General features: G+C 43.4%; 1 protein-coding gene across 10 annotated transcripts in view; it reads left to right on the top strand.

Moving 5' to 3' along the window:
• Positions 1 to 26045, top strand: part of RBMS3 (RNA binding motif single stranded interacting protein 3) — a 1078291-nt gene that overhangs the window by 549885 nt on the left and 502361 nt on the right. The window lies entirely within an intron of this gene.

Raw genomic sequence — 26045 nt, 5'->3', positions numbered from 1 at the left:
ATCTTTTGTCCCTGTGGCTGAGTCTATATCCACAGCCTGTGAGAGAAATTTGGGGGCCTAGTACATCTTGCCAGCAGGGCACCTTTCATTTTGGAAGCAGGAAATGTAGAGTAATTTGACCCCAATCCCGTACACTTTGTGGTCTTCTCTTGCTTCTCCTGAAACTGTCTCTATCTGATTCACAGTAACAACAGACTTCTGAATCTACAGAGAGCAGGAAGGAGGTGGCCTCTAAGGGAGCCAGGGGAGTACAAACTGTGGGTTATATGTATTATGCATATTGTTGCCTCCAGCCTAGAAAGCACAGCCTCCATATGATCATTTCTTTGCTTGTATTCATCAGCTGAGTGAATATGTTTTGAAATAAATTTCTAGAGATCATAGAGAAGTAGGGCTGGAAGAAACCTCCAGAGGCTATCTAGTCCAACCCCCTTGCCTGAGGCAGGATCATCCCTATCCAAACCATCCCATACAACCATAATCTAAACTCTACATAAAACCTTGACATGGCATAGACCTATTGCTGCAACCTGCCACAGGTAAAGCAGGGGAACAATGGCAGCCAATGTCCTGCTTCTATAAGATGTCAATATATACTCAAGATGTCCCAGGTAGAGGGCCACACGCTTCCCTACAGACGAAGGCAAAAAGCTCTACAACCCATACCAATGTGACCATGGGCTGAAATTCTTCTTGACCGCAAATATGGTGATTGGACTGACCCTGAGTGGAGGGGCAAGACCCCCGAAGTAGGTCTCTACTTTTGCTCCTCACAGGAGAATCGGTACACCCCAGTTGCAGTCCTGAGCCTTAGCTGTAGCCAATGCCCAGTACCTTGGGGGAGACTTAAAAACAGCTTGACACATGTAGCAGAAAAAAATCAGGGGGTTGGGGAGCAACCAGCAAAGCCCAGAACCATGGAATATACCCACAGTAGAAAATAGGCATAGCTACACCAGATCATGCCCAACCAGTGGCTGTCCAACCTCTTCTTGAACACCTCCAGTGATAGAAAGTCCACAACTTCCCTAGGCAGTCTATTCCACTGTCTCACTTATTGCACAATGAAGACTTTTTTCTGGATATTCAATCTAAATTTACTATGCTGCAACTTCAAGCCATTGTTCTACATCCTCCTCTTCAGCAAGAGAGAAAAGGTTTTTTCCTCTTATTTATGGCAGTGCTTCAAGTATTTGAAGACTGCTACCATACTGCTTTTTAAGTGCCTTTTCTGCTAGCTGAACATGCCTAGCTTCTCATCATGTGACTTGCCTTCCAATCCCTTGATCATCTTTGTTGCCTGCATCTGGACCCTCTCTAACTTCTCCATGCCCTTTTAAAAATGTGTAGCCCAGAACCACACACACTACTCCAGATAAGGCTTAACCAGTGCCAATTAGAGAGGCACTATCACCTCTTGTATCCTATAATGCTTATGTTGATGCTACCTAAACCACATTTACCTTTTGTGTGGCTGCATCACACTAAACCATAGAGCTGCCATCCAGCCAGGTGTCCCCCATTTTGTAGTTGTGTCTTTGACTATTCCTCCTGAGGTGTAGCACATTGCATTTGTTTACCTTGACCTTCATCCTGTTAGCAATAGCCCAACTTTCCAATCTGTTGAGATCCTTCTGAATCCATTTACATCCTCCAATGTACTCAAAATCCTTCCCAGTTTTGTGTCATCTGCAAACTTGCTCAAGAAGCTTCCTATGCCAGCATCCAAATTATTAATAAACATGTTGAACAGCACCAGGCTCAGAGCAGACCCATGTAGGACTCTACTCAAAACCCCCTACCATTCAGGCATGGACCTCTTAATTATTACCCTTTGCCTATGGCTATTGAGCCAGTTCTTTATCTATCTTGTAGTATTTTTATCCAGCCCACATTTCTCCAACTGGTTTATGAGAAGATCATGTGGTACCTTGTCAAAAGTCTTGGTGAAGTCTAGAAACATTATACCCACAGCATTCCCTTCATCCTAATTATTTGTCAAAAGAGGAGATCAGGTTTGTTTGGCATGATTAGTTTTTCGTAAATTTGTGCTGGCTGCTTGTGATCAATCTTTCCTCCTCCAAATGCTTGCAAATGGCCTTCTTTAGAATAAGCTCCAGTAACTTCACAGGAATTGAGCTGAGGTTAACTGGTCTGTAGTTCTCCAGGTCCTTCTTCCTGCCTTTCTTACAGAGGGCCACTCCATTGGCCCTTTTCTGGTCATCCGTTACTTGATCTGTCTCCCATGACTTCATGAAGATCATTGCCTGAGATCTCTGCCAGTTTCTTCAGGACCCTGCTGATTTGAATTCATTCAGACCCACCAAAACGTCTCTTCCTTTGTTATCTCTTCTCTCAACCTGCCCCTTCCTTATCCAGATAGTTAGGTGACTAGCAGCTTAATTTTCTTGTGAAGACTGAGGCAAAGTAGTTGTTGAGTAGTTCCGCCTTTTTTGCATCTTTGGTTAGGAGTTCCCCCAGCCTGTTAATATAGAACATACAACTTCCTTGGTCCTTCTTTTCTGCCAACATATTTATAGTACCTCTTCTTGTCCTTAACCTCCTTTGCCACGTGCACCTCATTCTTTATCTTTGCCTTCCTGATTTTGTCCTTGCAGGTTCTTGCTATTTCCTGGTATGAGTTCTTGGTGAGCTGCCCATTCTTCTATTGCCTGTATGCTTTCCTTTTGCAGTTGAGGCATTTTAGAAGCTCCTTGTGCATACACGTTGGTCTTTTGCCATTCTTTTTGTGCTTCAATTGTGTCGGGACAGTTTCTTGTTGGACATATAGTATTGTGCCCCTTAGAAGCTGCCAGTCCTCCTGGGCACCTTTATCCCTCAGTCTGTCTTCCTCTGACACCATGCCTGTTAGCTCCTTAAGTTTGAAATTCACCTTTTTGCAAACTAATATCGTAATTTTGCTGGCCCCATGTTTTTCGTTTCTCAGGATCTGGAATTCTAATGCATCGTGATCACTTCCTCCCAAGTTACCCATCACCTTCATATCCTCCACAGGTTCTTCCTGTTGGTCAGGAAGAGATCCGAGATAGATGATCCCCTAGTAGTATCCTCCACTTTCCGGAAGAGAAAGTTGTTGTCCACAAAAGTTAGGAACTGGCTTGACATTTTATGTTTGGCTGCATTATTTTTACAGCAGATGCTTGGAAAATTGAAGTCTCCCATCAGTACTATCCCATAGCTTTTGGATAGATTTGTCATCTGCTTGAAAAGTACCTCATCCACCTCCTCTTCCTGATTAAGCTAGCCCTACCAGTATTTCAGTGCTCCTTTCACCTTTCATCTTGACCAAAAGTGTTTTGCTTTTCTGTCTTCTTCCTCTTGAACTAGAGAACAAGTGTATGTATTTTTGATATACAAGGGAATACCACCATCTTTCCTCCCAACCTCATCCTTCTGAAACAGGGTGTAACCCTCGATGTTCACATTCCAGTCATAAGACCTGTCCCACCAGGTCTTGATGATGCCAACCAGATTATTGTTTTTTTCACAGGCTGCTGCTTCCAACTCATCTTGTTTATTCCCCATATATCTCACATTGGTATATATGCATCAAATGTGTTTTGCATTTTGACCTTCTTGCTTCCTTTTTGTGCAGCCCCATAGCTCTCTGGTCCTTTTCTAGAGCTGAGTTGCTTTTTTGAGGCCTTTCCCCTCTCTACTGCATGCTCTGTTGCTAGAGGGCTTTCATCACCATCCCTCATGAAACCTAGTTTAAAGCCCTGTTTACTAGGTTGGTCAGATGACACCCAAAGATGCTCTTCATAGATTTCATAGACTTCATAGACATTTGGGCTGGAAGGAACCCTGAAGGATCATTGAGTCCAGTCCCCTGCCCCAGGGGCAAGCAGTTAGCAGGGATCATAGGATCCCAGCAAGATAAGCATCCAAATGTGTCTAGAAGGCATTCAAAGTGAGTGCTTAAACCACCTCTGGTGGCAGTCTATTCCAAACCTTGGGGGCTCGGACAGTGAAGAAGTTCTTTCTTATGTCCAGCCTGAATCAGTCACAGTGGAGTTTGTGACCATTCGATCTTGTCATCCCTTGGGGAGCTCTGGTAAACAGATGTTCCCCCAGATCCTGATAAGCACCCCGATAAACTTATAGGTGGCCACCAGGTTACCCCTGAGCCTGTGCTTTTCCAGGCTGAATAGCCCCATTGCTCTCAGCCTCTTATCATAAGGTCTGTTTTCCTGACCTCTGACCATGTCTGGGGCTCTCCTCTGCACCCTCTCAAGCTTCTCTATATCCCTTTTGAATTGTGGAGCCCAAAACTGGACACAGTACTCCAGCTGCAGCCTCACCAAGGCTGAGTACAGTGGGAGAATGACGTCCCGGGATCTGCTTGAGAAGCATTTATAGATGCAAGCCAGCGTTTTGCTCACTTTACTAGCCACAGCATCACACTGAAAGCTCATGTTCATCTTGTGGTCAACCATGACCCCCAAGTCCCTTTTATCTGTAGTGCTAACCAGCCTAGCACTACTGAGCCTATAAGCATGATGCAGGGTTTTCCTCCCAAGGTGGAGAACATTGCATTTTTTGGTGTTGAACACCATCAGATTCTCGTCCACCCATTTCATGAGTCTGTCCAGATCCACCTGGATCTCCCTCCTATCCTCCGGTGTGGATGCTTTACCTCAGAGTTTTCATCAGATGGATCCCATCTCTTGATAGTAGCCCTTCTCTCAAGAACATCCATCCACTGTCAAAGCAACTGAAGCCTTCAAAAGAGACCACTGTCTCAGCCATGCATTCACTTCCAGGATATGATGGTCTCTGCCTGGGCCTCTGTCTTCCACAGGAAGGATTGATGGGAACACCGCCTGTACACCAAACTCCTTAATCCTCCTGCCAAGAACCTCATAGTCACCTTTGATCTTGTCAGTGCCATTCCTGGCAATATCACTGGTGCCTAGATGGACAAGAAGGAAGGGATAGTTGTTTGAAGAATGGATAAGCTTTTGCAGACTCTGTTGTCATGAATTTAGGCTCCAGGCTGGTAGCACACCTCCCGGGCCCCCAAAATTTGCATGACAAATTGGTGCCCCTGTCTTAAACACCAACCACCACCGCTTTTCTTATCCTTCTTGGTGCAGTGTCCTGGAACCCTTGTCCCTGGGGCCTTGCACTTCCTGCTCTCTAGGCTGCTAACCTCTGCCTTATGCTTGCAGATGTCCTCTCTTCTTCTTCAGCAGTTCCACTGCAGAAGGCTTGAAAGCAGTTGCTAACTTCAATCTGCTCCTCTTCAGTTCTGGGGGCCTTTCTTCTTTGAGTAGTCACATGCTACCTCTTTCTCCACATTGCCCTTTGACTTCTCCAGTAATAGCCTATTGTGACTCTTGTCCAACTAATCTTTCTGGTTTCCATTGCAATGCAGCATGGATACCTCTGGGAGGACCACAAACATAGAACATCTTACACAAGTCACAACAGCTAACTCAGACTCCATTTGTGCCTTCTTTGCTCCTTGGAGCATACCTATGATTAAAAAAAATGTTTGAGGGGGAATATCACAAGAACCTGAATACCAAGGACCTGCACCAGGGTCCTTGCCCACACTTGCATTCACACACACGTGTGCCCATGCAACAGACTATCTTGCTCCCTGGCTCCTTCCTGGAACAAACTCCCTAGACAAACTCCTTCTCTGTTTGCTGCTCTCTGTTCACTTCTGCACATTACTTGAAGTTATTATTTTTGTACTAGTTATATTTTGATGTCTATAAGGAAATACATTTCTCATAATTTTGCATCATTCCCCTGGCTTGGGGGCCTGGTACAACTGTGTCTCCATCCTCCCTATTATCACAGCCTTAGGCATGGTCTTTATCACAGCCAAAGCTGCGACTACAGCTTATATAAACATACCTGAGCTAACTTTAAACTAGCTTTAGATTCAAATGCTAATAGCAGTGTAGCTAAGGTAGCATGAAACTTAGTGCCCAAATATAGTGAGTTTCTCTGCTGAATTTTGTAGTTAGCACTGAATTCTGAATTTAACAGGCTATGCTGCTGAACTAGCTTGTTTAAAACTAGCATAAGGATTTCTACATGAGCCACAGTCATACCTTGAGTGTAGTGTAGACTACTCTTTGAGTCGCAGCTCATTTTCTGGTTTCTTTGTGATAGAGAAGCTATACACAGCCCTTTATTCAAGTTAAGTCTAGTCAGAGCCAGAACCAAGAATTATTTTACTCTCTCAATGGTAACTGTTGTATTTGGTGAAGGGCATTAAAAATAAATTACTCCAGCCACAAGTGTGGGAAAGAGTGCTGCCAGGTTGGCAAGTATCGAATATATTGTGAACATAAAGTGAAGCTATGCATTTATTGCCATTAACAGTTTCAACAAAAGGTAAATGTAGATTCTCATATGCATATTCAGCACATTCACATATCTCTCAGTGACAATTAGTGGAATATGATTAGGTATAATTTATGAATTCTGCTTTGGAATTATGAACTCTCAGCTTGTTTAACCCACATAAGTGCCTGTCTGTAAGTCTATATTCATGCCTCATAATCCTTGAACTAAGGAGACAAGAGATGATGCCATAATTTCTTTCAAACAGGTGGTCATTAAAGAGCATGATTACAACAATGAGCTGGCTGTATCCTAAGTGAAACCAGTTTTCCAAGATTGTCTGCAGAGAGCTGTCATTTGAATGAATAAAAAATGTCTAAAAAGAGGAGCAAGCCAAACATGTCCTGGCTGGGGTTTAGAAACATAAAGACTGCAAAGATGAGGAGGCACTCAAAATGTTTCATGAGTAAGGGTTGTAGCCGGGTTGGTCTCAGGACATAGGCAGACAAGGTTCTTTGGGTAAATAGGCTATCTTTTACTAGAACAACTAAAGAGTTGGAAAAAATTGTTCTTTGCAAGCGTGAGTGAGGGGGAACCTTTTGACTGCCCAGCTGGCTGTAGTTTTTGGATGTCAGAGGTGGGGAGAGAGAGAAAAAAAATGCATGACTTTCATAGGTTTCATAGACATTAGGGCTGGAAGGGACCTTGGAAGATCATCGAGTCCAACCTCCTGCCCAAAGGGCAGGAAGTCAGCTGGGGTTATAGGATCCCAGCAAGATAAATATCCAATTAGCTCTTGAACATGTTCAATGTAGGTGCTTGAACCACCTCTGATGGCAGGCTGTTCCAGACCTTGGAGGCTCAGACAGTAAAGAAATTCTTCCTTATGTCCAGCCTTAAATGGGCTTGCAGTAGTTTATGACCGTTCGACCTCGTCATCGCTTGGGGAGCTTTGGTGAACAGACGTTCCCCCAGATCCTGGTGGTCACCCCTGATAAACTTATAGGTGGCCATCAGGTCACCCCTGATCCTGCGCTTTTTCAGGCTAAAGAGCCCCATGGCTCTCAGCCTGTCATCGTAAGGTCTGTTTTCCTGACCTCTGATCATGCGCGTGGCTCTTCTCTGGACTCTCTCAAGCTTGTCCACATCCTTTTTGAATTGTGGAGCCCAAAACTGGATGCAGTACTCCAGCTGCGGCCTCACCAAGGCTGAGTACAAGGGGAGAATGACGTCCCAGGATTTGCTTGAGAAGCATCCATGGATGCAAGCCAGCGTTTTGGTCGCTTTACTAGCTGCAGTATTGCATTGCAGGCTCACATTCAACTTGTGGTCAATGATGACCCCCAAGTCTCTTTCTTCCGTAGTGCTAACCAGCATAGCACTGCCAAGCCTATAAGGATGCTGCAGGTTTTTCTTCCCAAGGTGGAGAACCGTACATTTTTTGGTGTTAAACACCATCAGGTTCTCGTCTGCCCATTTGCTGAGCCTGTCCAGGTCAGCCTGGATCACCTGCCTGTTTTCTGGTGTGGATGCTTTGCCCAAAGTTTGGTGTCAATGGCGAACTTGGCCAGTCCACTCCTGACTCCAGTGTCCACATCATTAATGAAGATGTTGAATGATATGGGTTCAAGGACAGAGCCTTGGGGGACCCCACTGGTCACAGGACACCATGATGAGTGACTGCCATCAATTACAACCCTCTGATTCTGACCATGGAGCCAGTTTCCCAGCCAGTGGATCATGGTGGACCCAAGGCTACAATTGGCCAGTTTCACCAAGAGGTGATCATGGGATACCAGATCAGATACCAGACTTAAAGGAGAAGCACTGAAATGAACAAGTGGGTTCAGCAAAGGAGGCTTAGAACTCTGAAAAGATGGTGACCCAAACCTCAAAGAAGGCTTAATAGTAGTGAGCAACCTGAGACAGTGAATAATATTCATCTGTTCATTGCTTTGCCAGATGAATATATTTGCCAGATCAGGCAGTTAACAGAAAAGAGTGATTTTGCAAGTGCTTGTCTAGTTGCTTCAGTTATCACCTGTTGTTACAGTGGTCATGTATAAACCAAATTATGCAACTCTTCTGGAAAGAGTATTAGACTGAGTCTGTGTCCTTGGAGCGCACCAGTGTGCCTAGAGCCAGCGATGGCAGGTAGAGCCTCATTAGTGACCAAAGTGCATTTAAAGGCTGAAAAAACAAGCAGTTGGGTAAAAAACTACCACCAGGTAAGTGTTCAACAGAGGAAGCTATAATAGGGCTATCTTGATTTAAGAATAAATAAATAAATCTTTGCAGAAGGGTTTTCTAAAATACTTATTCTCCATGTTTACACAACCCACAAATATCTGTATTTGGTAAAACTATAAATTACCTGTACACCATTCTCTTCCAAATAGTGTGTCAACAGTACAGACACCTATGGTTTACATGAGTGTGTGTAGTGTGTAGAGATACTTGAGCTAGCTTTATACTTGATAGCTCAGACATCCGTAACAGGTTAGCCACAGGAGCATGGAGCTCAGCAGCACCTTATTTATTACACTTATCATATTCCTGTCTCCGGAAATAATGACTGTAGGTAAACATAGCTTCAATTTCTTACTCTTCAGTGGTTTTGAGATTTGGGTCAGTGTTTTTTTTCAGTTTCCAAGCATCCTGTGCTCACCTATGCTCTTCCAGCTCTGAATCATGGAGGTTCTCTCTCACCGTTGCAGTTAATGTGTCCTTCAGCTCCAGCTGGTTTAGCAATCACATAGGTTCCCCATACCTCAGAACACCTGCCTGTACTGAGTCCTCCACCAACTTTTCAGACTTTCAGTTTCTGAACATCTGCTCTGATGCCTCTGTTCCATGCTGCAGATTTTCCACTTCTTAATATCCCCTTGTGCATGCAAGCTGGATTTTTTTTTTATACTTAGGATGCTGTCATTTAGCTCTTGTAACTGATTTTAACCATATTCCACAAGAGAGATAAGGCCATCAAACTAACTCATTTTAAATTTCCCATCAGGGGAACAGCATTAATAAGAATGCATTTGTTTACATTGTAAGAAATCTCAGCATGTGTATAGATATAGACATCTTTAAATCTCAGACGACAAGTTGATTCTCCTCAGCCTGTGCTCAGTGTTAGAGACTGAGATAACAACATTTCCATGTACATGAATGCTTCAGTAGGGAAGCTATTGTCCTTAGGATGTGAGATTCAAAAAGAAATTGAAGTGAGAAATCATCTTACCTTTTCTTAGGAACAATTTGTAGGATAGCATTCCAATGAAAGCAATACGAGAAAGAAAGGGCCTGACTGACAGTCAATTTTAATCAACCAACTTAGGACCAAGACCAGAGAGGTATAATGAGGTACAGATATAATACACACAGATAATAGAAACTCTTGTTTTTGTGTTTTCTCATCCAAGTTTTATGTACTTTGAGGACTTCCGTTGTGTAAGAGAGGAACAAGAAGAAAATAGGGACAGGGAACCCCCCTGTACCTAGATAAGCAGAAGACTAGATACCTATGCTTTTTTCTGGATATGTTGTCTTAAGACTTTTATGTGAATAGTCCCACTGTATTCAATGTGATTACTCATCTTATGAGTAAAATGATTCATGTGCATAAATATTTAAAGTAAAGGGCCGATTTCTAGTAGAATAGTTTACTTTAGAATTATTTGATTATAGAAAGGTTAATCACATATCTGTATTGAATTTTTTCTTGCTTCCAAATTCTTTCTGGTGTGTTCTACAAAGCCTGGGGCATGTTGCCTGAACAGACCACTTTGAAGGTAACCTTCATTAACTTCTACAAATTAGCAAGTTTGATAGGTTGCTGTCTGGTTGTTCAGATGATATGTGCCACATATATGCATGATAGTTGGCATAAATTGAATGAAGAAAACATTTCTTTCCCACAGTGAATGGAATTATGCACATTTTGAAATTCAGCATAATTATTTTTGCGGGTTGTTTTTGTTTGTTTGTTTTGTTTTTTGGATGTTTTGTTAAACATATAAACGGGGAATAAAGATGTATTAGATTTCTGTCCTTGGGAGGTAACCTTCCAGGTGTCTGAGATATGTAACTGCCAACCAGTACTTGTCCACATTTGAAGATATTCAGATGGGGTTTGGTGAAGTTTCTGCCTTTGGTGTTGAGCATGCTCAAAATTTTATTTAGTCGAACAATAGTTTTTTGTAAAGACTCAGATCCTGAGGCATGTAATTAGATTCCTTTTCTTTCTTTCTCTTTCTCCCTTTCTCTCTCTCTCCCTTCCTCCCTTCCTTCTTTCCTTCCATGAACCATGAATTTTAACTATTTGGAATTGGCAATACTGCTGTCTACAAGCAAGCCAACTGTAGAAAGAGTGATGGCTTTGCCCCCACTCATTACAGCTGCCCATCTCATGGAGTGGACCTTTCTCTTTCTTTTGTATGGTATCAGATATCAACTTCCAAATCTATGAGCCACTGTCTGGTATTATTGCTCAATGTGTGGATTCCATTTGCCCTATTGGGGTATTTGTAGAGATTGCAGCTTTTGATTAGGTGTTCTGCTGTTTGTTGGACACTGCATTCATATGGGGGGAGGGTGCTGTCCAAGATGTTCTTGTTGTGAAGTGTTTTGAAGTGTCTATATCCAGATCTCAGTCTGTTCAGCTTGACCCATGATTCTCTGTCACGGTTGTGCCTGATTGGGAGATTCCATTTGGTTTTGGTATAAACCACTGTAGGAATAGGTCTGATTTTTCCCAGTGGTCAGCTCACCCTGTTGCTGCCTATAGCATCCCAGATCTCTTCTAGGAGCTTCTGGGCTTCATTTATAAATGGTTTATGACTTAATTTTTTTAAGCCTTTAAAAAGGCTTCAGGTCTTCAGTTAACAGTTGATGGTGTAAGTCATTTTTATAATCTGTTGTCTGTATTGCCAGTAGTGATGTTAGGGTCTGTCTAATTATGTCACTTGGTCTAATGCCCAAGAGTACAGGGAATATATCTGTGTGTGTGTGTGACTTGTACAGCTTGTTATGACTCTCAGAACACTGTTAAGTACAGTGTCAAGATTTTTAGTGTGACAACATTTGGACCACACAAAAGCACTTCTTGTGCATATACCATGGCAAGTGCTGTGGTTCTGAGCACTTTGAAGTGGGCACCCCATGTCATCCTGGCTAAACATCTTAAGGCAACTACCCATGCAGATACTTTACTGCTGACTTTCTGATGTGATGTTTTATAGGTGAGGGAATGGTCTAATGCAGGGGTGGACAAAATGCGGCCTGGGGGCCAGATATGGCCCACTAGGCCATTGTATCTGGCCCTTGGGGCCCCTAAAATATTTAGAAAAATAATATTAATCTGCCCTCAGCTGCCTGTCATGCAGCCCTTGATGGCTTGTTGAAACTCAGTAAGTGGCCCTCTGCCCAAAATAATTGTCCGCCCCTGGTCTAATGTGGCTCCTAGGTGCTGGGGTATGCGCATGGGAAAAGATTTAGTTGCCTGCTCTGATATTCAGTATGCTCTTGGCACGATGACTGTCCAAGTGGAAGTGGGATGATACTGATTTATTGATGCTCAACTTCAAGCACCACTTGTGGAGATAGTCAGCAATGAGTTCCATGTCAGTACTCAGTATCTTTTCAGTTCTATCATGTCAATTCTTTGGGCTACTAGGGTGACATCACTAGTGTACATGTATCACTTAGATGTATGTCGGAAGTCCTCAGACTGTATATACATTGAAAAGTATTCATACTAGCACTGACGCTTGGGGGACTCCATTCTTCAGAGTTTGTGGTCTGCTTTTTTCTCCTTGGATAATAGTGAGTTTGAATTATCTGCTGGAGATCATGTTCACAATGAAAGCACATAGCTTATGGTCAAGTATTGTAGAGTGCGGTTAATATTTGAGGCCTGGGTGCCATACAGTGTTACAGGCAGCTGTAAGGTCAGTAAAGACCCGGCTGTTTTCTGCCTCATTTCAGATCCATTTTCTGTGTCAGCTTTAAGTAATATAATGTGGTCAGTGGTACACTGCTTTTTCCAAAAGCCAGTTTGTTCTTTTGGGAGCTGGGGGTCAGTGATGTTCTCTGTTCTATTCAGGATTATGTGCTCAATGAGTTTGTATATAATGCTGAGTAGTGAGATGGTTCGCTGGAGTGGATCTTATACTTAGAATGATCTACATCTGTATTTATCAAAATAATTTTAATTAAGAACCTAATCATATTGGGTTTGATGAGCTTTCAGGGACATGTAGCCAGTGATATACATGAGACTGCTCCTGAGGGCTCTGAAAAATGCTGGCTGTAATTCTGCAACCAAAGCAACAGACAATGGGAGGGAACTTCTCTGATGGAATTAATCTCTTTTCAGGATATTGCTACATCATCTCTGCCACAGAAAATTTATCCCTGTGGCCATCAAAATACATTTGAATGGTCCCCTCCTTTTATTTTGGCTTTTGCCAAATTATACCATACGGAGATATTTAAAAAAAAATCCCAGGACATGAGGAATGGCTCCTCTGAGAAACTGTATTTCATACTGCATCAGCTAAACACTTCTGCTATAGCTGCAAACAGTAGTTGGTATAAGTTTCAGGAACAAATTATAAACAATTTCCAGCAGAATGTGGTTTAATAAACTGGGTGCCAGCTGGTGTTCACTCTGTTTATGGCAACAAAATAGTTTTATTAGGAGAACAAATGAATAGCATACATCCTGCCTCTGGGAGGAGGGCTAAGATGATTCTACAGGGGTTACAAAATGTGTCAGTATCATTTCTTTTACTAACTTCCTCTTGTGGGAGCTTGCCTGTCACTCCAAGGGCTACTTCAGAAAAGCAGCTGGTATCTCTTTAAGCAGCTCTAGATCTGCTATGCCTGAAGAATCTGTTTAGGGACTGTCTTAAATCACTTAATCCTTTGGCTCTCTAACCACTTTTCAGTCAGTGACGGGCAAGGCCACGCAGCTAGGCAAGGCGTTAAAAGCCTATATACCAGTGCTCATAGTATGGGGAATAAACAGGAGGAACTTGTCCTCAGAATAGCCAGTTCAAACCCGGACATAATAGGGCTTACAGAAATGTGGTGGGATTCATCCCACGACTGGGCAGTTAGGGGCTACAGGCGGGATAGAAAAGGAAGGAAAGGCAGGGGTGTGGTGCTCTATGTCAAGGAGCAATACACATCCTCTGGCAGCAGAATGGGGTCAGAGGAGGGGCAAGCTGAAGTGCTCTGGGTCAAGATACAAGGGGGCTGTGGGGAGAGGGATCTAACGGTGGGGGTCTACTACAGACCCCCCAACCAAGGGGAGGAGCTGGACCGGGAATTTTTGGGCAGCTTGCAGAGGCACTTAAGCCAAGGAATGTAGTTGTCATGGGTGATTTAAATTACCTGGAAATCTGCTGGGAGGAACAGTCAGCCAGGTCGGACTATTCCAGGAGGTTCCTGGCTGAGATACTGGACCTCCACTTAATTCAGGAGGTGCACAGTCCCACCAGAGGAAATGCCCTGTTGGACCTGGTCCTGGCCACAGGCGATGACCTGGTAAGGGGACTCCAGGTTCTTGACCACCTGGGTGATAGCAATCACTGCTTGCTGGAATTCACCATCCAGCGCAGGGTGTCAAGGGCCTGCAGCAAGGCGGTAGCCCTAGACTTCTAGAGGGCCAACTTCAATGAGTTGAGGAGATTAGTGGGAGAGGGGTTCTCGAGGGCAGGGGAACTCAGTGCCCAAGATGAGTGGTCGTTCCTTAAGGAGACGATACTCAGGGCCCAAGGGGTGACCATCCCAACAAGAAGCAAGGAGGGCAAGAGTGCCCAAAAGCCCCCCTGGTTCACCATGGGGTTCTGGGAATGCCTGATTCCCAAAAAGGCAGTGTACAACCGGTGGAAGGGGGGTGCTATCTCCAAAGAGGAGTATACCTCCTCTGCTGAGGCCTGTAGGGGGGCTGTCAGGAAAGCTAAGGTAGACATAGAGCTAGGACTAGCGTCCAAGATCAAAGATAATAAAAAGTCCTTTTTCAAATATATAGGGAGGATGAAGAAAGCACCGGGAAATGTGGAGCCCCTGAGAGATTCTCTGGGCAATCTGGTGGTTGCACCAGAGGAGAAAGCAGACCTCTTTAACCAATTCTTCACCTCCATTTTCTTGTCCAGGGACCGGGACTTTCCCACCGTGATGCAAGACAGACTTGAGGGGAACGCCTCCAGACCTCAGGTTGGGGAGGACAGGGCTAGAGAGTTTCTGGAGAGGCTGGATGTGTTCAAGTCAGTGGGTCCAGATGCTCTTCACCCCAGGGTGTTGAGGGAGCTAGCAGGGGTTATTGCAGGGCCCTGGGCACGGCTTTATGAGTGCTCGTGGTGCTCGGCCAGGTGCCAGATGATTGGAAGATAGCCAATGTGGTCCCCATCTTTAAAAAAGGGAGGAGGGAGGAGGGAGGATCCAGGCAACTATAGGCCCATCAGTCTTACCTCAATCCTAGGGAAACTCTTTGAGAAGATCATCAAGGAACACATCTGCGATGGGCCGGCTTCAGGCTGCGATGGGCCGGGATGATGCTTAAAGGCAACCAGCATGGTTTCATTAGGGGCAGGTCATGTCAGACCAAGCTAATTGCCTTTTATGATTAGGTCACAAAAACACTGGATGCAGGTGTCGCCATGGATATAGTCTTTCTGGACTTCAGCCAGACCTTTGACACCATCTCCCACCCCATCCTCATTAAAAAACTAGGCAACTGTGGCGTTGATGCCTACACCGTAAGATGGATTGCAGATGGGCTGAAGGGTCATACTCAGAGGGTGGTGGTGGATGGGTCATATTTGACCTGGGGGGAAGTGGGCAGCAGAGTCCCCCAGGGCTTGGTCCTTGGGCCCACGCTGTTCAATTTCTTTATCAGCAATTTGGATGATGGGATGAAAAGCAAGCTGTTTTAATTTGCTGATGATACCAAAATTTGGGGTGAGGTGAGCACACTAGTAGGGAGGGAAAGACTGCAGCAAGACCTGGATAGGTTACAAGGGTAGGCTAACAAACAGGATGCGTATCAATACTGACAAGTGCAGGGTGCTGCACTTGGGCAGTAGTAACCAGGAGCACACTTATAAGATGGGAAACTCCCTTCTTGAGAGCACAGAGGCAGAAAGGGATCTTGGAATCATTATTGACTCCGAGATGAATATGGGCCGACAGTGCGAGGTCACGGTTAGCAGGGTTAACCGGACCTTGTCGTGCATCCACAGGTGCATCTCAAGTAGGGCCAAGGAGGTGACACTGGAATACTGTGTCCAATTCTGTGCACCCCCTGGCATAACAAGGAATAACGGCCACAAGTTGTTGGAGAGTCGGTTTAGATTAGACATCTGTAAGAACTACTTCACAGTTGGGGAGGCCAGGATCTGGAGCCAACTTCCAAGGGAAGTGGTGCTGGCTCCTACCCTGGGGGTCTTTAAGAAGAGTCTCGATGCCTACCTGGCTGGAGTCATTTGAGCCCAGTTTTTCTCCTGCTCTGGCAGGTGATCAGACTTGAAGATCTATAAGGTCCCTTCCGACCCTACTTCTATGATTCTCTGATTCTCTGGTGGCTGCTTTGCAGCACAAACTGTGGGGTAAGGATGAGTGTAGGAATCTGCAGCATGGGTTTTCTATTATGGAAAGCTCTCTAGTAGGGTTTCTCTTTGGAAAAGTTGGCATACTCCCTGATTAAGGATGTTTTGTAGACATTAAGATTTTTTCTCATCCAAGGCTCATGGATTCTTAGAAGTGTCAGATGACCAGCAGAAAGCACAGAAGCATATTATATCCTCTGCCCTACTGAAGGTACCTTAAAGGCAGATTCCCAAGGCAGATCCTTAGCTGGTGTACACTGGCACAGTCTATTGAACTCAATGGAACTATGCCAGCTTCTGACATGTAAGGCTCAGAACCTAGCGCCTTTATTCCCTAGGATTAATCTTTATTCCCTAGGGTTAATCTTTATTCCCTAGAATTAATGAGCCTTCCTCAGAAAAGAAATTTACGAAGAATTGGGACAGTGAAGCTAATATGTTCAATTATGTCCATCTTTTTTAGGTAATACAGAGCTCGGTGGGTGCATCTACATGTGCCATTAAGGCGATGTGATAAACTCCAGCTGGTGTTTATCATGATGCCTTAATGGCATGTGTAGGTGCTCAAACTGCTATGGTCCAGGGCACATGTACAGATGCTGTGCCTGGGACCACAGCAGTCTGAGCTGGAGTGGAGCAGCCCGGGGTTGGCAGAGGGCCTGGAGGATGAACCCTGGGCTCTGGGAGGCAGTGTCAGGTAATGGAGGGCCTGGCTGGGGCACAAGAGTGCCTCAGTGTGTGGAGCCCTGTGGCTAAGTGGCAGGCAGGGCTCTAGGCCTGCTACCTGGACTGCCTAGCATTTACATGTGTGTTTAGGTGCAGTTATTTTTGCTGCTGTAAGATAGTGCTGTCCCCAAATTTTATGGTGGCAAAAATGAGATTAATTAGCCCAGGTGAAGTGTTGAGTGCCCATGTCCTGGCACTGGCCCATAGATCTCCTGACCCAGGCTTCTCTGGCCCTGCGCCACAGACAGTATTGCCCACAGTCCAGATTGTCCAGATACTGTTCCCCTTCCCCTGCTCCCAGGAGCACACACTGGGCCGCAGGGGAAATGCAGACTGAGGAAGAGATGTGCCTCAGTTTATCCAGGGGCTTCCAGCGTTCCTGCTATTCTGAAAGTGCCATGTGCCTCAACCTGGAAATTTCCAGTGTCTTCTACCTGCAACTCAGAGACAGCTGGCCATGCCCCACCTGCTTCTGAAATTTCCAGGGGCATTCATCTGCTTGCCCCAGCTTGGATGTTTACTCCCCCACCCTAGTACTCCATGACCCTGTAGCTATGGGCCAGAAAAGTCTTGCAGCATGCCAGTAACTGCCCATGGCTCAGTAACTACCAACAGTCTCTGAGCCACAGGGTTGCCTCTGTACTGGCCCAGTCCCAATGTTGTGCCCCACCACCACCTGAACACACCAAAGATGAGCCACCTACACTGGCTCCTGCTTGGTGGAGGAGGAAGAGAGGGAGTAGGGTTCATGCTGAGGCCCAGGTGGCAGGGTGCCTGACTCTGGCCTCTGCAATGTGGTGCGCGGGTGCCAGGGTCGGGGTCTATGGTGCTGCGCCCAAGTTCAGGAGTGCAGGGGTCCCTAACTGGGTGTGTGGGAGCCAGGATTGGGGTCCATGGAACTTTGCCCAAGCACAGGAGTTCTCCTGGGCTCAGCATCAGGTCTGTGTGTACATTGTAGGGTTCTTCATGATGGGACACGAGGGCACAGCCTGGGGACTCAGGTGCCCGGGCCCCGTGGCTTGTGCAGGGGATACACATGCCTCCCTTCCTCCCACTGCCTGCCTGCAGCTGACAGATGGCTGGAAGCAGGGCTGGGTTGGCTCGGCTCTGGAAGAGCTCAGGAGTGGAGCCCGCCGGAACAGCTGAGAACTGATCAAATGCTTGCACGCCTCCATGCAAGGGGCCACAAAGGAAGCTGTGATGCCAGAGGATCACAATCTAACTTGAATTGATAGGCTATACTGCTTCTGCTTCACATGATAGCTCCTGGAGAGCTAGCGTGGGTACCTCTGCATGTCACTGCATGGTGCCATGTAACTATGTTCTATATTTAATTTGCTCTAATTTTTGACCCAACAATTCATCTAACCAAATTTTTTTGACACAGTTTGTCCTGTGGAACCCTGAATGTGGACATTTTAAGGTACTTGTCAGCAGGGAGGCACCTTTTCAAAGTTAATTGTTACAGTTGTTATAGGTCTTGATTCAGGAAAATGCCAAAGCACATTCACCTGGAAACATGTTTCAGAGCTATCTTAAACATGGATATTTCTCTGAATCAGGACTATAGAGAAGATATTTTTTAAAAAAAATCAAATAGTGGGCTATTTATAGCACTTTAAAGTCCTAGAGCTTCAAACAGTTGCTTAGCTTGACAAATGTAAGTAAGCCCATTATGCTCAATGGAGCTTTTCAGATACCTAAAGTTAAGCTGGGAGAAAGTATTTTGGATATCAGGGACTAATTGCCTGTCGAATGTATTTCCCCACCCTATATTTAAGATGTCTCTGTGTTACATGGTTGCCAAAAAAAAAGGGAGATAAAGAATCTTTTAAAAAATATACTGAACAGAATAAGGCAAAAATCTCTAGAAACACTAGACATTGAGTTTTGCCTTCTGGGGTGGAGTGTAAAATGTTCTCCGTATATTAAAAAAAAAGTCTAAATAATAATAATATTCTGTCCTGGAAAATTGCAGCCTGAGAAAAATATTCACCCTTGCACTGTTCATGTCAAAATTCAGTCCGTGGTAAATTACTAAAGCTGACATTCTAACCCTAGAGATAAAGAAATAGAAGAGAAATATTGAGCAAACTGAGGCATTTGTATTATATGGATCCTAAAATATTTACATATAAATGTAAAATAACTTTGAAAACCTGTAATATTAGCAGCTGCAGAATTATTATTATAGACACCAAAGTACCTGGAATTTTATAATTTGTAAATAATGAAAGGCAGCTCTGTGAACTTAAAAAGTCTCACTCACACTTTTGATTCCAATGCCCTCTGTGTGAACTCTATAAAATGCTTTAGGTTTAAATTATCAGTTTGAGTTCACAGTCTCTGGTGGTAGTTGGATTTCATCTTTCTTTTTCCCCTTCTCTTTTGCTATTACTAGAGATGTAATTTCTGAGATACTTTTACATTATATTGTAGATACAAAATTATTTTAAAAGTAAAGTATTTTAATGAAATGGCAGAATATGGGCACAAACACTGAATGTACATGTCCATGGAATAATAAGGCTATTGTTAAATGACTGAATACTTTGGAGATTAATATCACGGTATGCTGACATGTTGGTTCATACCAACTGTAATTCAGCAATGAATCCTACATAAGTAAGTGGCATTCTGAATAGGAAATCAGCCACAGGACATATGGCTGTGGACATAGGACATAGGACAGTGTGTAAGAACATACAAAGTATTTTTTTTGTACACAGGAGTTTTATTTCTTGTTCACGTTATTAGAGATAAGTGAATTTTTATATATTCTCCCCTTACCTTTGAAAGCTTGTTTAATTACTTTGTTACAACCCTATTTGCAGTGTTCTTATTCTAAATCAAAATGGCTACTGTCAGATTCTAAAACATCTGATTTTATGGTAAATTTGGTCATATTGTTTTTAACATTCTATACTGAATCACATCTCAGATATTCCACAGAGTTTTGAGATCTCATGGCTGCCTTCAAAATAAGGTTTCACATGACTCCACTGAACAGAGTAAATAAAGCATACAAACATAACCTACATTTTTTTCTAATGTGCCTGAATTATCTCTGATATGTCAGACGTTGGAGTGATGATTAAATAGGAGCCCAGATGTGGGGCTAAAATATTTTAAATGATTTTTCGGTTTTAAATTTGTACATGGAACTTATTTTTCATTTCCTATATATAATTTACTATTTTTTTCTGAATTATCAAAGCTGGTTATATGTCACAGCAAATATGTGGAAAAAAATCATATGCCTGTATCATAATTTTTAAAAAGTCTTGCAGATTTTGCAACTTGTGATGATAATTTTTACGAGCAAAAAACACTCTGAAGAGTCACACTGTAGGTTGTCTTGGGTATCAAGATTGTGATAAGTGTGTAGCCTTATTAATGATATGGTGCCTAAGGGTTGATCCAGTGCCACTGAAGTCAATAAAAAGATTTTCTTCAATATCAATAAATATTGGAACAAGCCCCCTAATTTCATTTACATGAAGGCAGAAAATCTTTATTGTGGCCAAGGAGACAATGAAGGTATAACCTTGAGGTATCTAAGTGATTATTTATAATTTTTCAGTTTTTATTTCCATAAGTTTAGTGTGTGTTCAGATGTCACTTTTCCATATGTTTATACTGTTTGAAGTGCTTTTTGACATTGGGAGTATTACAGTTAATCTACAGAGAGACAGAGTACACTTACATAGTGGGCTGCTTTTCCAATCAGTGTGTGAACATAATACTTATTTGTATAGACAAGAATTACAAAATATTTTGAAGGGGAAATAGGTCCCTTTGTTTCCAAGTTAATAGCCGATATTGACTTGTAAATGTAGTTTTAATGTAAATGAATGGCACTACTGTCACTTTTACAGGAGTCAAAAGGAGAGGCTATTTTCTATTTGATAATGTCTGCATGGGTTTTAATCGTTGGCTCTCTTAGGCAAGGGACAGACATTCAAAAAACCTGAGATTGCATTGATTCAGTCTTTTCAGGTCAGTCTAACCTGGCTAGGTTAAACCAGTTTGTAACAGCCCCTCTGGACTGAAAAAATGCAGGCACATGCCTGCAGTATCTCAGGCTAGATGGTGGGGGGCATTAGACCAGCCCTCCCTTCCCACAAGGCTGAGCTGGGGGGGGCATGGCCAGGCCCTGGCAGGATGCTCTAATTAGGGAGGGCCCCCCCCCCTTCCTGACCAACCCAGCAGAGTATTGATAACACAGTGTTTCTTACAAGCTACCTTTTGATTCTGCTATTGTCCTGTCTGCCATAGCACAGACTGTAGCCTGCACATAATGTGCTAGCTAATGGTGTGTGTCTGTGTAAGGCAGAGGGGATGGCGGTATCCCTGTTTGAGGTGGAGAGTGGAAGCCAGGCAGACATCTGAAGTCTCTGTCAGAGCTGCTGCCAGGGAGCAAAGGGGAGGGGGCAGCCCTGCTGTGGAGCAGAGAGCCCCGCCCAGCACAGGGGGCATGCTGAGATGCCAGGGGAATCTAATTTAACTTAAACCAGCAAAGAGTCTGGGACAGACATTGCATAAACCAGTATGACCCAAGTCTCTTCAGTCTGATACTACATTTAACCATGTTCATCTCAAACCAATTTCAGCCATTTTCAAACTGGTTTATGTGTACTGAACATCTGTTCTATTATGGGTTTAAACCAGTTTCTTATCACTTAGACTGATTTATGTGTAATGTCTGCCCCTAGCCTTAGGGAAGATGAAAAAGAAAACCAAAGTGTTGAAGATTTCATGAGTGATGGATTTTTGGTGTCGTATAGTTCAGGTATCATATCCATTTAAAAGGTTGCCAGTAGCCTCCATGTGAAACTGTTTATACTTGTAAGAAACATTCACCTACAGAAAAGTTTTTCTATATGTTCTTAGGAGAAAGATCTACAGAAAAGGCACGGTTGGTCTTGTACTGGATCAGAGATCTGTAGATTTAGCCACATGCATTTTGCTTGCAAATTACTGCCTCAAAAATGTATCATAATGATTGTAAATGACATGTAGCCTGTTCTGGAATAGCCTACCAAACTGTTGTTCCTTTGATAAATTTGAGGCATCCCTCAATACATTTGAGACAGCCCTTAGCAAATACCGATTCTTTGTTTTCCCTCATGTTTTGATTATAGAAAAATAATACAGAAATTCTTCTGTTGCAAAGAATTCAGAAAGATCAAAACTAGTTAGAATGTTTTTAACACTGTGGTTTCTTATGTGAAAACTTAGGATTTATCTTGCGAGTCATGTTTGCACACCTAACAGTGGTAACATTGTGTGGTACCCACGGCACCTTTGAAAGGATTTCAAGGCACCCCAGGAGGCCTTGATACCCTGGCTGAGAATCACTCATTAAGCCAGTACTTAGCCTATACAATACTTTGGCAAGATTTGTTCACTCTAGCAATGTGTTCATGGATTTTTACAGGATATCTCTTCACAAATTCTCTCTCTCTGCCATGGCATTTTTGAAAACATAAACCACACAGAGGGCACATCTATAGGTGCATTTACATAACTTAAATTTACTGTGTAGTAAGCAGGAATAGCCCAGCATCTACATGTGCAGGCATTTAAAGTGAATTAATGCTGTGTATACACAGTGTCACTGCTCAGTAAGATATCTACACATATGTTACTGCACAATAACTAATCAGGCGTAAATGTGATACTTTTCCTGGTGGTCAGGTGAAGCCTTAGATTTTACTCCTCCACTGACATTAGAGTCACCTTCCTGGAAGTTGACTAAAACACTAGATTTCTTTGGTGTGTATCTGGTGACCTATCTTTTTTCATATACTCAAGTCTCACCCTCAGTGGGTGAGTTTGTGGCCTGCTTTTACAGTGCAGTAAATGACTCTTAAAAATGGTTAATGACAAATGTGCGTTATTGTTTTATAGCTGCAGTTGTTTCAGAACATTGGCTATGAGGGGAATCAAGTAGCATGGAAACATTGTAATATAAGAACAGTACATATTAGGTAAATTATTATGGTATTACTGGACTTAATATTTTGGGTGAAAAAAAAAATCCCTGTGGAAGCCCTTTGCACAGAGGCATATTTCATAATATATGATGGGAATAGATATTAAGAAGATATGATAAATAGGGGTCAAATATTTCACATTCTATTTCTTCACCAGTTAATCAACTTGAATTCTACTCTTTCTGCTTAAGATTTCTCATTCCTCATAAATGCGGACATATGAAAAATCACTGCCTAATATTGGACTCCTAACTCCATCTCTAAGCACATGAATAGATGGCCTGGCTTTCACAAATGCTGAGACAAAAGTATCTTACCATTTCTTAATTTAAAACTGCAGAAGACTTAGTACAGGGGCTGTCAACTGGGTATGCATATCCCTGGGGTACTTAAAAAGGTCTTAGCGGGTACACACAGGAAGGCTGGCAGGCAGGCGGGGACCAAGGGAGCCCCAGGGTACAGCAGTGGCGTCTTCTCCACAGTCTTCCCACACTTTGCCCTCTTACCGGGGAAGAAGGAGGGGCGTATCAGGTGCTGCCATCTCCACACTGCACACCGTGGTGCCTACCCGCCTCCTACCCCAGCTCACTTTCCTGATTGGCCGCTACCCCCTTACAGCGCAGCTGTGAGGGTCTGCCTGGCGGGCGGGGGCGGGGAGGGAGTGTGTTTTCCCCTGGCAGCATGCAATTGGTTGAGCACAAGGCCCATCAGCAGCTCATAGAACCACATGTGCAACCAGCCATGGAAAAGTGGCACAGGGCCTGGTGCAGTTGGCAGCAATGAATGCAAATTTCTGCGCAGATGCCTGAAAGTGGTTGTTGTAAATTGAATTAGTGCTTGATTAATCTGCTTCCAGCCCTGCCCCCAGCCGCTCCCTTGACAGCCTCTTGACATGCTGCTGAGCTCCCATTGTCCCAGGACCTGCCCAGCCTGGGTCCCATTCACCCCTGCCCCTGTCCTTCTTGCAGTGTGGGGGTATCCATCTGCCCCCCCCAGCCTCCTCCCTCTCTCCTGTCTTGCCCCTTCCCCCCATACACACTTATCTGCTGGGGGAGGTGTCTGTGTGTGTCTGTGTCTGCATCTGCATGTGTGTGTGTCTGTGTCTGCACCTGTGTGTGTGTGCCTGTCTCCTGCCCACCTGGTGGCAGAAGGCATATGGCATTGTGCAGCTCTTGGGGCAGAGGCAGCAGGGTGCAGAGTCTACCTGCACCAGCAGTTGCCTCCACCCTGTGCACAAATCTGTGGGGCATGTGCCTCCTGCACCTCTGCCAGGGTGCACACAGCATTGGGAGACACCCCCCCCCGCTGCACCCCCAGACGAGCCACTTTCGCGACTCCATCCCACGCTCTATCCCAGCTGTACAGCACCTGCCCCTGCCCCAGCCCTAGCCCCATACCCTCCCTCCCTGTGGGGACCTTGATCTGCACACCCCCCCACTTAAAAACAAGAAAAAATATTAAGGGGTACATAAAATGAAACTTTGAGGCAAAAGGGGTACACACATTAAAAAAGGTTGAAAACCCCTGACTTAATACTTTATAAAATAGCAAAGGATATAGGAGCCCAAATTTAGACAACTATTCTTGAAAATTTTAGCTATAATGTTATTTTCACTTGTTATGCTGTTTTGTATCATCTCCAGTGTTGAAATGGCTATTCTGAATTTGAAAGCCAGAATAAAGAAAATGGTAGAAACAATAACATTTGTTATTGTTGTGGGCAACACTGGGTTAGCATAGGCCATATTGGACAGAAGTGCAGTTTTATTAACCCAATCACTGAGTTCCCTGCAATCAACCTTCCTCTTGCCTCCAACCCTTGCCTACACATAAACAGAACCATGAAAATAGACAATAGTAAAGGCCAGTAACAGTAAAATTTCTGCTGTTTTCATATGCAAATAGATAAGGCATGTTGTGGCTGCAAAAGTATGCAAAAGAGTGTTCTTGTTTTAATGGTTGAAGATGGTAACTGATGGGCAATTATACTTATCTATCTATAAACAAATTATACGTATATTGTTATACTAGTAATTAACATGTAATTATCGTTAAATTATAATTATCGATCTGTCTGTAGATATATAGGTAGGTAATTACACACAAACACAGCTATACTGCTGCTGATGTATTTTCTTCTATAAACAATATATACATTATCTGACAAAAATTTAAATTACCAAATTATATATAGATATGTATAGAGATATATAGAGAAATATATAAATTATATATTTAGATATATAGAGATATCTATCTATCTATAACTGTACACCAGATATCTATCTATCTGTCTATCTAGATATATATAGATTTGTTTGTAGAAGAAAAAAACCATCAGCAGCAGTGTAGCTCTAGAGCTTTAGACTAGGTAGAGTACTCAGAAATGACTAGTAAAAACAGAAGCCTTTCTTTGAATGACTGTGATCATTTGCATGGTTTTAATAGTTGGTGCATATGTACTTCCTTAAATACAACTTAATCTTGCACATACTGAATGCATGCATACCAAGTGTGAAAATGACGTGGGCAGCACATTTAAAGAAATCCAGGTACTATAAGGTATTTGAAATATTTTTTCCAAATTCTGTGTCATCCATAGAGAATTTTTTAAAAGTCCGTATGATTTTCCTGTTAAATCCCTGTCAAAAAGCAAATAAACCTATACATGCCATTTACCATATTTACTAGAAATTAAGATGACCCTGACTATAAGATGATCACAAAATCATTAGATTCTATATATGAAAATCTATAATTTTAAAAATAATTTTCCAGGTATAGAATCTAATTTATTGGAAGTTTGCCTTGAATTTTTCCCCCTAACGCAGGGAAAATAAATCTGAGGGGTCAGATGCCACCCTTGCCCTCTGTGCCCCCAACTTCTTCCCCCCCTGCAGCCTCTTCCCCTCCTCCCCCACCTTAATGTCAGACTATGCTTTCCTGAGTACATAAAAGTGAGGAGCAAATCTGAAAACACTGACCTTGAAATAAATATATCTGTAGTAATTTAATTTATCCAAATTGATGTATTTAACATTTTTTTAACTGCTGCAAGTTTTAACACAGGTACTCCATAAATAAATGTTTAAGCAGCACTTTATAAATAGCACAATTTTTAAGAGATGTTTTTGTGTTCCAATCCAAATCAGTCAAATCAATTCCAAATCCCTGAATCAGCCAAGCACCATTAGTGGCCCTACTGCCGGCAAACATCCTCCACCCCACCTGGGGCTTCATATGTTTCCAAATCCTTTGGCAGGCATCCTATGTGCAGCCCCAAGCCTGGAGGCTTGGGGTTCAGATGCCCCAGAGTTTCACATGCCCTCAGCAATAAGGCCCCTGGGACAAGCTAGGGAGCAGTTTCCCTTCCATGAAGTGA

Source organism: Crocodylus siamensis, chromosome 5, assembly GCF_052110815.1.
Source record: "Crocodylus siamensis isolate JL-2025a chromosome 5, ASM5211081v1, whole genome shotgun sequence".
NCBI lineage: Eukaryota > Metazoa > Chordata > Crocodylia > Crocodylidae > Crocodylus > Crocodylus siamensis.
This window is presented reverse-complemented; position numbering and strand designations above follow the sequence as displayed.